This window comes from Limanda limanda, chromosome 17 (assembly GCF_963576545.1).
Source record: "Limanda limanda chromosome 17, fLimLim1.1, whole genome shotgun sequence".
NCBI classification, from domain to species: Eukaryota; Metazoa; Chordata; class Actinopteri; order Pleuronectiformes; family Pleuronectidae; genus Limanda; species Limanda limanda.
Window position 1 is genome coordinate 18,447,407 of NC_083652.1, and position 11,142 is coordinate 18,458,548.

The window sequence follows — 11,142 nt, forward strand, 5'->3', positions numbered from 1 at the left end:
GAACACAGGCAGGGCTGTAGGGAGCGACCGGACCTCGGCACCGTCATTAAAAGCACACACACACACACACACACACACACACACACACACACACACACACACACACACACACACACACACACACACACACACACACTGCTTCTAATGAATGTGGACACTCCATCTATGACTCATAGCCCGGCATCAGTATTCATATCGAATGACAATCCCTGTTTTTAGAAACAACAGCGGGTCGTCCCGTCGCTCTCATCGCTCTTATGGCTTCTGTTAATTATCTTAACGGATTTCCTCGTTATGCGTTTTATTGATGTGCACAATAACCACAGCACGGTGGCACAACACACGTTTTACACAGAGCTGTGTTAACCCAACACAGGGGGCAAGGGCCCGAAAATGAGCTGTGGCCCCCCAGATTGAATATTTTATCTATTAATCAGAGAGGAACCCGCCTCCTTCCGGCCCCTTATCGAGCGTTAGCGGTGCCTATACCCACAGAATGAGTGAGTTCCCCAGTGAAAGGCCGATGGCTCTCAAGGCTCCTACGATCTGAGAGCTCTGGTGAATTGCCCGGTTGCTAATCCAGGCGTGTTTGTGCATCTTGTGCTACAATGTGTTTGTGCTTTGAGATCAAATCCAATTCATTTGAATAGCGCCAAATCACTTCACACAGTAAGGCCGAGACTTCACAACATATCCATCAAGGGTCGTGGTCGTGGGGGTGGGGTGGCTGGAGACGATCCCACCTGACATTGGCCTAGAGGCGGGTAAACCCTGGACAGGTCGACCTAACAATATTATAAATTTAAATGACTTCAATTCTGAATGACCACAAGCTGTGCAGTGTTTTCCGAGGCTGTCCTCAGTGTCGGTGTCAGCTTATAACGACTCCTACTAAATGTTTTATTGAGTTTTATTTTATTGTTTGGCGACCCCACAGCGGACGTGGTAATTATGACCGGAGCAAAGGAGGAAGTCAGGTGACATTAAAGAAGCAGGAGGCCAAGGTGGATGAATGGTTTATTTCACTTTTGATACCAACAGTCTGTGTTGTTTCTTCTATCCATGACCTCTAAGAAACCTAAACAACACTTTATTATCGTAGCCATGACGACAAAGGTCATCTAACCCTTAAAGGAAGTGCTTATTTCAACGCAATCTTTCCCTAAATCCAACCACATTATAGTGTTTGTGCCGAAAACCTAACTAAAACTTTTATCATTACACAACCTTAACAGCATGTTTATTGTGAAACCCATGATGACGTAGTAACACACACACACACACACTGATGGCATACCACGCTCTTTTATGTCTATAGGTTCTGACATTTTTTTCTCATTTAGGATTACTGCATAGATAGCTCCACACACACACACACACACACACACACACACACACACACACGCACACAGTGTTAATACCCAGCCTCCATCTTCATGTGCATCACATCCTCACACAAACACATACGTAGCAGATTCAGCGAGAGTGCGGTGGGAGAGGGAGGGTACACGTTGTTCCAGTGCACCGCGGCTGCTAACCTAGATCTGATTACACACAGCAGCTCCTTGCATGCACAACTGTCTGTGCGTGTGTATGTGCGCATGTGTGTGTGTGTGTCCCTACATGCATGTGTCTGGACTTGGGCCTAATGCAGTTTGTGAGGACGTGGTGTCGGTGCAGTGTGTGTTTGTCTAGCGAGCACACACGTATTCCCTCTTCACGAGTCAGGAGCATCACAGAGGGGGCGAGAGATGGAGACGAGGGAGGAACAGGGGGATGGTGGAGGAGGAAGAGCAAGGGGGTTACTGCAGGGAAGAGGAGACAGAGGTTGTGATGAGAGAGCGGAGGGGGGGTGGCGGTGGAGAGGAAGAGCTCATCTGTATGCTGGTAACTGTGTGCTGCTTGTTTGATCTGGAGGGAGTACTTAGTGCTGGATGGTGGGATGCTGCAGAGTGGAGAAAGCAAAAATAAGGTGTGTGGGTGTGTGGGTGGGTGTGTGCGTGCGTGCGTGTGTGTGTGTGTGTGTGTGTGTGTGTGTGTGTGTGTGATTAGGTGCAAGGTGTTGGGTGCAGCACTTTGCTCATTAAAGGGATCTGGCTGCTCTCCAACTCGGTGCAGTTCATCAACTGTCCTTCATGTCTCTCATCCTCTTGTTCCGCTCTCCTCTCATCATCTGTCCTCTCCTCCCGTTCCCCCACTCCTCTCTTCGCTCCTCAGTTCTGTGTTACTGGGTAAAAAAACTAAACACTGGGATGGGAGGATGAAGGGCCCGAGAAGGAAGGAGAGTAAAGACTCAATTTCAAGAACCATGAAAATAACCCTTCTGATCCAGAGGTGTCCCCAACTTTTATGGATGAAAGCTGATCGCTAAATATTTACAGCAACAATCACACATCTACTCCTGTGAGGAAAAATAATAAAAACACATAGAACAAATGTATGTGTTTTCAAATGCTGTGTATATGAGCAGAAATGTATGATAAGGTCTCTCACTCAGCATCAACAAGGATCGGGACAATATTGCTCCTGAATACAATGACTCCACTCCCACTTCCTGTTTTAAAAGCACATGGTGAATGTTGTCTCCTTATTATTATTAAGGTTTTCTGGGTGACTGTGCTATTGCAGGCCACGGTTTTATTCGCCCCCCCACCCCACACACAGCTGTTCAGCACTAGAACCGGCAGGCGAGGTCGTAATTTCAGTCAGGGCGCCTTAAGAGACTCAAGTGTGTGTGTGTGTGTGTGTGTGTGTGTGTGTGTGTGTGTGTCGGTGCGTTCAGCTAAATGAGCGACTTGCTAAGAAAAGCCTGCACCACCGCTGTTTAGATGTCTGCCAGAGAGAAAGAGAGACGGAGGAGGGAGGGGGAGGCAAAATTAGGCGAAGGGAGAAGAAAGATTTAATGAGGGAGAGAGATAAAACACGTAGAAAAAGAAAGACAGAAGATGGAGAAAAAAAGGACGAGAAAAATCAAATATTAGTACCGAAACAGGGATCAAGGAACAGACAAAATCAAATGAAAACACTGCAGTACGGAAAAATTTAAACAAAACTAGTAACTGAAAGCTGTATTTGAACGTATATGTTTGAAAAAAGAAGAGAAGCTGGGAGGTGGAAATAACAACAATTAGAGCACAACAGGAAGTGGGTGTTGGGACCAGGCGATGGAACCTGTCACCGGTGTGTGTCTCCTGTTGTTCTGATCACGCAGCCGCAACAGTACTTTGAAAAAGTTTTCTCCTCACCTAACCCCCCCTCTCCCTCCTCCCCCCCTTCCTCCAGTGCCTTCAAACAGCTGCTGGAGTTACATAACGCTGCGAGAGAGAGAGAGTGAGAGAAAAAAAAAAAGAAGTGAAAAAAGCAAGAGATCAGAGCCGGGGAGAGAGAGAGAGGCAGACAGAGGAACTGAGTGGGAAAAAAAATGTTACAGAAACATATTCAGTCATGTTATAACTAGGGCTGGGCAAGTTAACTCGTTTCAATGGAGTTAACTCGAGTTAACTCAAGTGATGAGTTAACTGGATTAATTATTTTATCTCGCATTCACTCAGGTTTGATTATTTATTGTTTTATTGTGAAAGTCAGGCTTTTATTTTGTGAAAGTCTGTTGCTGACTGCTGCAGAACCGGAAAAAAGAAAATAATTGGCGGATAAACAATCGAGTTAACTCATCACTTGGGTTAACTCGATTAAAACGAGTTAACTTGCCCAGCCCTAGTTATAACAACACACACTTCCATAGTCTTACCTAACTGTGGCCACGGCCGGAACTAGCATCTGCATGCGGAATGAGACGAGTGCTCTTTGGTTTTATTCCTTCACCTTTTTGACCATCGTGCGACTTGATGATGTCACCGCTGTAACTGTCACCTCATTAATAATAAAACTCCCAGCGTTGTGACGTTAGAACGACAGGAAGACACAGAGGAAGCCGGACGAACTCCATGACCCCCCACTGAGCCGTATATAAAAACCAGGACAGGACGGTGAGTCGTGGCAGATGTGGGTTAGAGAAGAAGAGACTCTCAGGTGGGATCAGTTAACGGCCTCCCTGCCTGACGGAGCTTTATTCCCCATCGTAAAATCAACGCACAAACATCAACCTTCCATTTATCTGTATGAAATGATCATGTATATTCCTGCGTAGTCGTGGGACAGACTGCTCTCTCTCTCTCGTCTTACCTTCAAGACCTACAAATTAAACATTGATTCCATTATTTCCATTTACGGATTCATTACAACATCATATCACCAAACTTCCTCATTCCCCCCCCCCCCACTTGCCAAAAAACAGATGTGGTAAATTCAGCTAAATAGATCCCTGTAACCTGGGTATGAAGCAGAATCACATGTTTAAGTATGCAGCCCTCATCTTAAGATTCTCAGTAATTCCTCCTTGTATTTTTAGTTAGTTCTCTCCTCTAGGGAATGATCTCTGACCTGTTAATGGATGAGTATAGAACATGGGACATCATCGTTAGAGATGAGGCATGTCTTTATGAATACACTATTTCATTTACATTATATGCTTAGACACATTAGGGATGGGGGAAAAAATTGATTCAGTTACAAATCGCGATTCTTGTGAATGACGATTTTAAATCGCCATGCTGCCTCCCAAATCGATTTATTTAAAAAAAAAACATATTTATTGGTTTATACCGGGGGGATAAATGGGGGTAGCAACATCACCCCAGAGCATGTTGACCAGCTCTTGTTTTTGCACAAGAATCTAAACATACCCACGCACTAGCTTTGTATCGCCTACATGCAAACAACAATAGCCTACTTTTTGTTTATTTCAAAGTTTATATTTTAAGTAAACTTTTATTCATTCTATTTATTTTACCTTTTATTTATTGTTTAAAAGTAGCCTAAGTGGCTTACATTTCTTAATCTGTCAGTTTGTGTGCAGTTGACAGGGGCTATACAATAATAGGGAACATTTTTATTTATTTTCTCTATTGGCTGCCCGGCAGTCATTAAGTTAATGTTAATATTTGAAATAAAACTTGTAAAGCTCGAAGTGAATTTGACTGTGTTGTATTTGAAGGTATGATTCAACATTTTTCCATGGTCCAGTACTTAAAATAAAAAATTAACCAAAAGAAATCCCAGGAAATCGTAATATCGAATCGCAATACCCACAGAATCGCAATACATATCGTATCGCCACCTAAGTATCGTGATAGTATCGTATTGGTAGGTCCCTGCCGATTCCCGTCCCTAAGACACATGCAGTTATGTCCTGCTGAACCACGAGATTTGGGACGTTGTTTTGCCTTGGGTCGCGACCTCTCTCTATAATGTGGGCTTGACTCCTGCAAACGCAGGCTTCCATTATTGGCGTGCAGATGTCTCCAGGTTTTCTAGAGTCCGTCCTGACCGGTAAGACTTTTGTGTAATAAACTTTAAACTATACAAGCAAGTTTTGGGGGGTCCGCGGAGATTTCTTTCTTCAGCAACAACTTCGACATCATCGACACCTCTCGGCTGCTCAAAATAGACGACACAGACAATCGTGTGGAACTGAGGACTCGAAGCTAAAGTGCTCTCATCCCTCCACCCGGCAGGTCCGAGGTCATGGAGCTGCATCGCTCAGGTGCAGATACGATCCTCCTACACATAAATATGCAATTATCTTTCTTTCCAACTTTGACCCGTCGTCTCGCTAACAAATTACAACGCAGTAATGCAAAGTCTCCGTCTCTGTGACGCTGATGGGACTGATCCTGTCGGGGGGGGGCGGAACCAAAGGATGTGGAAAGACGTCCCTTCGCACATCAGCCAGGCTGCCATATCCGGCGCTGTTGCTAGGTTGCTTGTGCCTGCACTGCCTTCACATGCACGCGTGTGTATGTTTTGCCTGAGTGAATCCATGCTATGGACACAGAGCGGGTTCCTCGCATGTGAATTAGCATCACCATAGCAACCGGCGCCACACAAGCAGCCGGTGAATGAACGGAGCTCTGCCTGTGTGATCTGAAAAGTGGGCACAGGCCCGATGCCAAATCTGGGTACCGGGGGGCACATTGCACGCTGACGGACACAGACAATGGGTTGTTGCCGTGGTGATAGGAAGGGGTGGTGGCTGGATAGGGGGGGGGGGGGGGGCGGTGACAATGTGCATTGGTATGTGGATGGCACACAAAGTCAAAAGCAGCATTCAGCTTGATGAGAGAGCCTCTCTGTCTGTTTGACGCTCCTTCTGTTTGTTTTTCTGACTGTTTCTCCCTCTCCAGAGGTATTTCGGTTTGCCTCTCAGTATCTCTCTGAATTCTCATCCCCCCGGTTCTATCTCTGTTTGCTTTCCTTCTCTTATCTCTCTCCCCGTTTTGCTTTTCTCCTCTTCTCTCTCTCTCTCTCTCTCTCTCTCTTCTGTCTCCGAGAAAGAGGTTGCGGCATTGCGGAGGTGGGTGTAGTGCGGGGGCAGAGGAGATTTTTTTTTATCAGTGTTATTGTCAGAGCTGGCCCATCACCTTGGTTACACACATATATGCACCCACACACACACACACACACACACACACACACACACACACACACACACACACACACACACGCACACACTTCAGACGTCAAATACACGTCAACAGCTCCCGTCTAACGGTCAAGGTTTTGGCGCAAAACAAAACAAAAAACCCTCTTGAACTGGGCTCAACAGAAGCAAACTCACACACTAAACTGTTCAGAATCAACCAAACAGTTCCAAACAAGGAGAAAAACACCTGGTGGAAAAAAGATAGACAAAACAATCATGGCTCAGACGTCAGAGACGGACTTCACGTTGGCTTGAGATGTAGATGATAGCCACATCCCAAGGTGCGCTGCTCAGTCACCCATAGTCGGGATCCAGCTAATTGCCAATGTTCTCATGCAGAGAGAAAACATGAGGGAGATTCTAACGACCTCTCACTCAGATGTCTATCGACTGACCTCGCAGTAGCCATGGTAGCCAGGATGAAAGCGCACACACACACACTCACATATTCACACACAAAACACAAAGTCACCTGAGGCTTAGATGAGGGATGATCCCGAGCCAAAATGTGAAATTAAATTATAATTCGATATCATCAATTATCTCACTTTCATGTATTTCCACCATGGTGAGCAAACACATAATGGATGCAGAGAATGGAGCTGCCAGGCTATTCTGTGCTTTATTATTGCTTTATTACAGCTCTCACCTCTTTTGTGGAGATAAAACCAATGTGTGTTGAGCCTTTACACAAAGAAGGAAGTGGAAGAGAGGAAGAAAAGATGAAGGCTGTTGAATAGCGGAAGCACCTGGGAGAGAGCGAGAATAGTAATCAATCACACACGCACACGCACGCACACGTGCACACACGCACTGACGCGTACACAACACACAGAGGCAAACATGCACAGAGCACAGCTGGGCCATCTGTACTGCGTGCCTGTGCGTGTGTGTGTGTGTGTGTGTGGGTATGTGTGTGTGTGTGTGTGTGTTTGCCTATTTGCATTTGCTCTCAAGTTTGTGCCTGCATGCATGTGCACGTTGGCAAAATCAAGATCAAGTTCCAGTTCACTCAACCGTGTGTCTCCTTACGATGGAGACTCACACGAGCCTGGATTTGCATGCATACACACTCCTTTGCCAACAGTTGCATGTTCACTAATCAATGCACACACACACACACACACACTCACACACACACACACACACACACAGTCGGGGACTCATGCATAAGCATCGCCTCTCACCTGCAGCCATCGGCTACGTAGCAATGCATACTGAAAAGAGCAGGACAGAAGAGGCCCAAAGAGGGAGGAGAGAGATGGATGAGACAAGCACGGGTCGTAGTGAAGGATGGATGGATGGAGGGGGGGGGGCGGTGACAGGGTCTGAGAGATCTGTAATGAGATCTCAGTGAGTCAGACAGGATGCTTCACACGCTGGGTAACGGCGGAATGCATTAGAATGCGTCGGCCTAGCTGGCTAATATCAGAATCTGTGTCAACGCTATTTGCATGAGGCGCCGACAACCACTCCCGCACCCCCCCCCCCCCATCGATCTTCTCGGAAAACCCACCAGGCAAGTCGTCCGTGTGGTGGAATTAGCGAAGGCTGGCAACAATTCACGGCTACCTAAGCAGTTTTCCCCCCCGCAGCATGAAATGAGAATAGGTTAGCGTTGACACTGTGTTGCTTTCAGCGTGTTAGCTTGTATCGGAGTGAGTGAGTCACAAGGTTTTGCCGGGAGAAGCCGCAGCACAGATTTAAACATCAGAGCAGTCAACAAACCCTGGGCTATCTCCGTGGCCATATTTATTCATGTGGTTTGACACCCAACGACTCACACACACAATACAAAAAACACAATCTGAGCTCGCACGCAAACAGGAGCATAGACCGAGTGCATCACATGTGTGTTTGAAAGACAAGGCTGGAAAGGAAAGTCTAAAGTCGTACGTGACCTCGGATACTGTCTCTTCAAATCCTTTGTTATTTGATTGTGAGAACAGCAGCAACTGAAGATACATATTCTACGTTTAAATGATGTTACGGCTCGTTTATGCTCAACATAAGATGCGTGTACGGAAACTAGGATTGCAAAATTCCGGGAATTAACGGGAATTAACGGGAATATACGGGAATTAACGGGAATAAACGGAATAAACTGGAAATGTTGTGGGTAATTTATACTAACTGTGTTTACCTTGTCATATACAGACATAAATATAAACATTTTGTTGTGTCATAGGCTGATTTGAGCCCTGAGGAAACTTTGGGCACTTGACTATATGCTTCTGCATCGTTGTGTCATTCTTAACATAGGTCTTTGCACAGTATTTGCAAATGTACACAGCCTTTCCTTCTACATTGGATGGGGTGAAATGTCTCCACACTTGAGATAGTGCACGTGGCATTGTTCTGTAGAATAAGATGAGAAAAAAGTTCGTAAAAAAACACTAATGCAATGCCAGAGATATAAATAGTAAGCCAAACAATTGGAATAGTCTGTAAAAATATTTTACAATTGATGGATAAATGAATGGAAATAGGCTAGATGAACAGATGAACAATCCTCAATCAGCATGCTAATATGTTTTCCTCAGTAATATCATGAAAACTTACCTGACTAGTCCTTCACTCTACAGCAGGCCTCAGTAGCCCTGCTGTAGAGTGAAGGATGCTGGGAGTTATCTGTGCATGTGATGGAAGAATGCACAGTGGAGGGTTGAAACTCAACGTGCAGTGTGTGCTGCATTCCATACATCTTTAAAATAGAGTTTTGAATGAAGTTTTTATTGCTCAGCGTTTAATTTGCATAGGTATTTTTTTTTCAAAATCCCCAAAATTCCCGAGCTTAATATTGCCATGGAAAGTTTCTGTAAAGTTTTCGTAAATTTACCGGAAACTTTCCGCCTCTTTGCAACCCTAACGGAAACAGACGTAGCCTTGTGTCTGTTCTCTCTCTTAATTTCATCCGTATTTGTTGACATTGTCTGAAAGTAACGATACGAGCAAAACAGGGGGGGGGGGCATGTGGTAAATAGCTCATTTATGACGATAAGGGCACGATGAAGACATTTCAACATCTTTTCACAAGAGATTTTGCATTATACATTATGACAACTTCCTCCACTGTCACAATACAACTTTGCGCTGCCCTCTAGTGGATGGATTTCACTTTTCATGCTTATACGCAGCGAACCTGTGCCTTTATAAGCCAAGATAAGAAACGTAACGGTAACCATGGTGACATAATGGTTGAACACCACAAAATAAAAAACGGTTTCAATGAGTCTTTTCCACATTTTTGTCCATCGATGCATAAACCCGGCAAAAATAATAAAGTGACAGAAAAATACTTCTTTTGTTTTGGAGCTGGGATTTGTTCAATCGCATCTTTTCCTTTGAGTTGAGTTTTTCCACAGTTGCAGTAATTCTTCTTTATTTTATTTATTTTTTTTGCCGCTGCTTTGAAAACACTGTACAAGGGAGCGGGATCAGATACTTTCTCATCCATCCATGCTGACATCATCCCTCTTCCCCACCTTCCCTCCATCCCCCTCTGTGTCCCCACCTCCTCTCTTTTACAGCTCCATCTTTTAACTTCGCAGCTTCCTTCCTCCCCTCCCTCCCCTTCCTCCCCCTCCCTCTCCTCCTCCTCCTCCTCAGAGTTACCCCATCTCGATTCTCTTTATCTTCTCTTAGCGCCTCCATCTTTCACTGTTTCTCCTCCGTCTCTTCCGCTTCCCGAAATGTCTCTCCCCAGCTCCCCTTTCTTTAACCTTTTATGCTCTTCCTCCCTGTCTCTCTCTCAGTATGTCTCAGCTCTCTGTTCCAGTCGCTCCATATATTCTCTCCTCTGCTCCACCAGCATCCCACAACCCACCTCCCCCCTCCCTCCCTCCCTCCCTCCCTCTCTCCTGCCCCTTTTCTTTTCTTCCTTCCTCCCTTTTCCCCCATCCGCCTTTTTCCATCTCCAGCTCACATCTGCGAGTCTAACACCAATCTCCTTCCTTTTCAGCATGCCGCCCTCACCCCCATTACACTTCATTATTGGGTCTGTTCCCTTTTTTTTTATCACTCTTCCCCTCTCCTCCCCCCCCCCCCCGCCCCCCCCTCTATCTCACTATCGGGATGACGCACGATTGCATATTCCCGTCTCATTCAAGCAGCCACATGCCTGCGCACAGCAGACGGACGCACGCGCACACACACACACACACACACACACACACACACACACATGCACACACACACCTTTTCACGTGCTAATGTATTCATCGTGTATAATGTCACCGTCAAGGTTAACAGCCGAGGAACTGATGCTGAAAGGATTTGGGGGGTTGTGGGTAATGTAGGAGGCACGTGCATGTTTACTGATAAATAAGTTCCAGTGCCGTAAAGTGTTTTGGGGCCGAGATGATGTCATCCGATGACCTTTTCGCGGACATCGGCGAGGAATTGTCTGAGGTGTAATTGACGATTCCTCTAATCAAATAGTAATTATCGTGGTGGATGTTTGGAACTGAAGGCAATCAGCTGCGGAGGATTTCATGCTGTTTCAGCCTCACTCCTCATATCTTTGTCCCCTGGTTCATGCTCATTAATGTGAGGAGCCGCCATTGTTCCGCGGGTAATTCATCGACATGCATGGCAGCCGC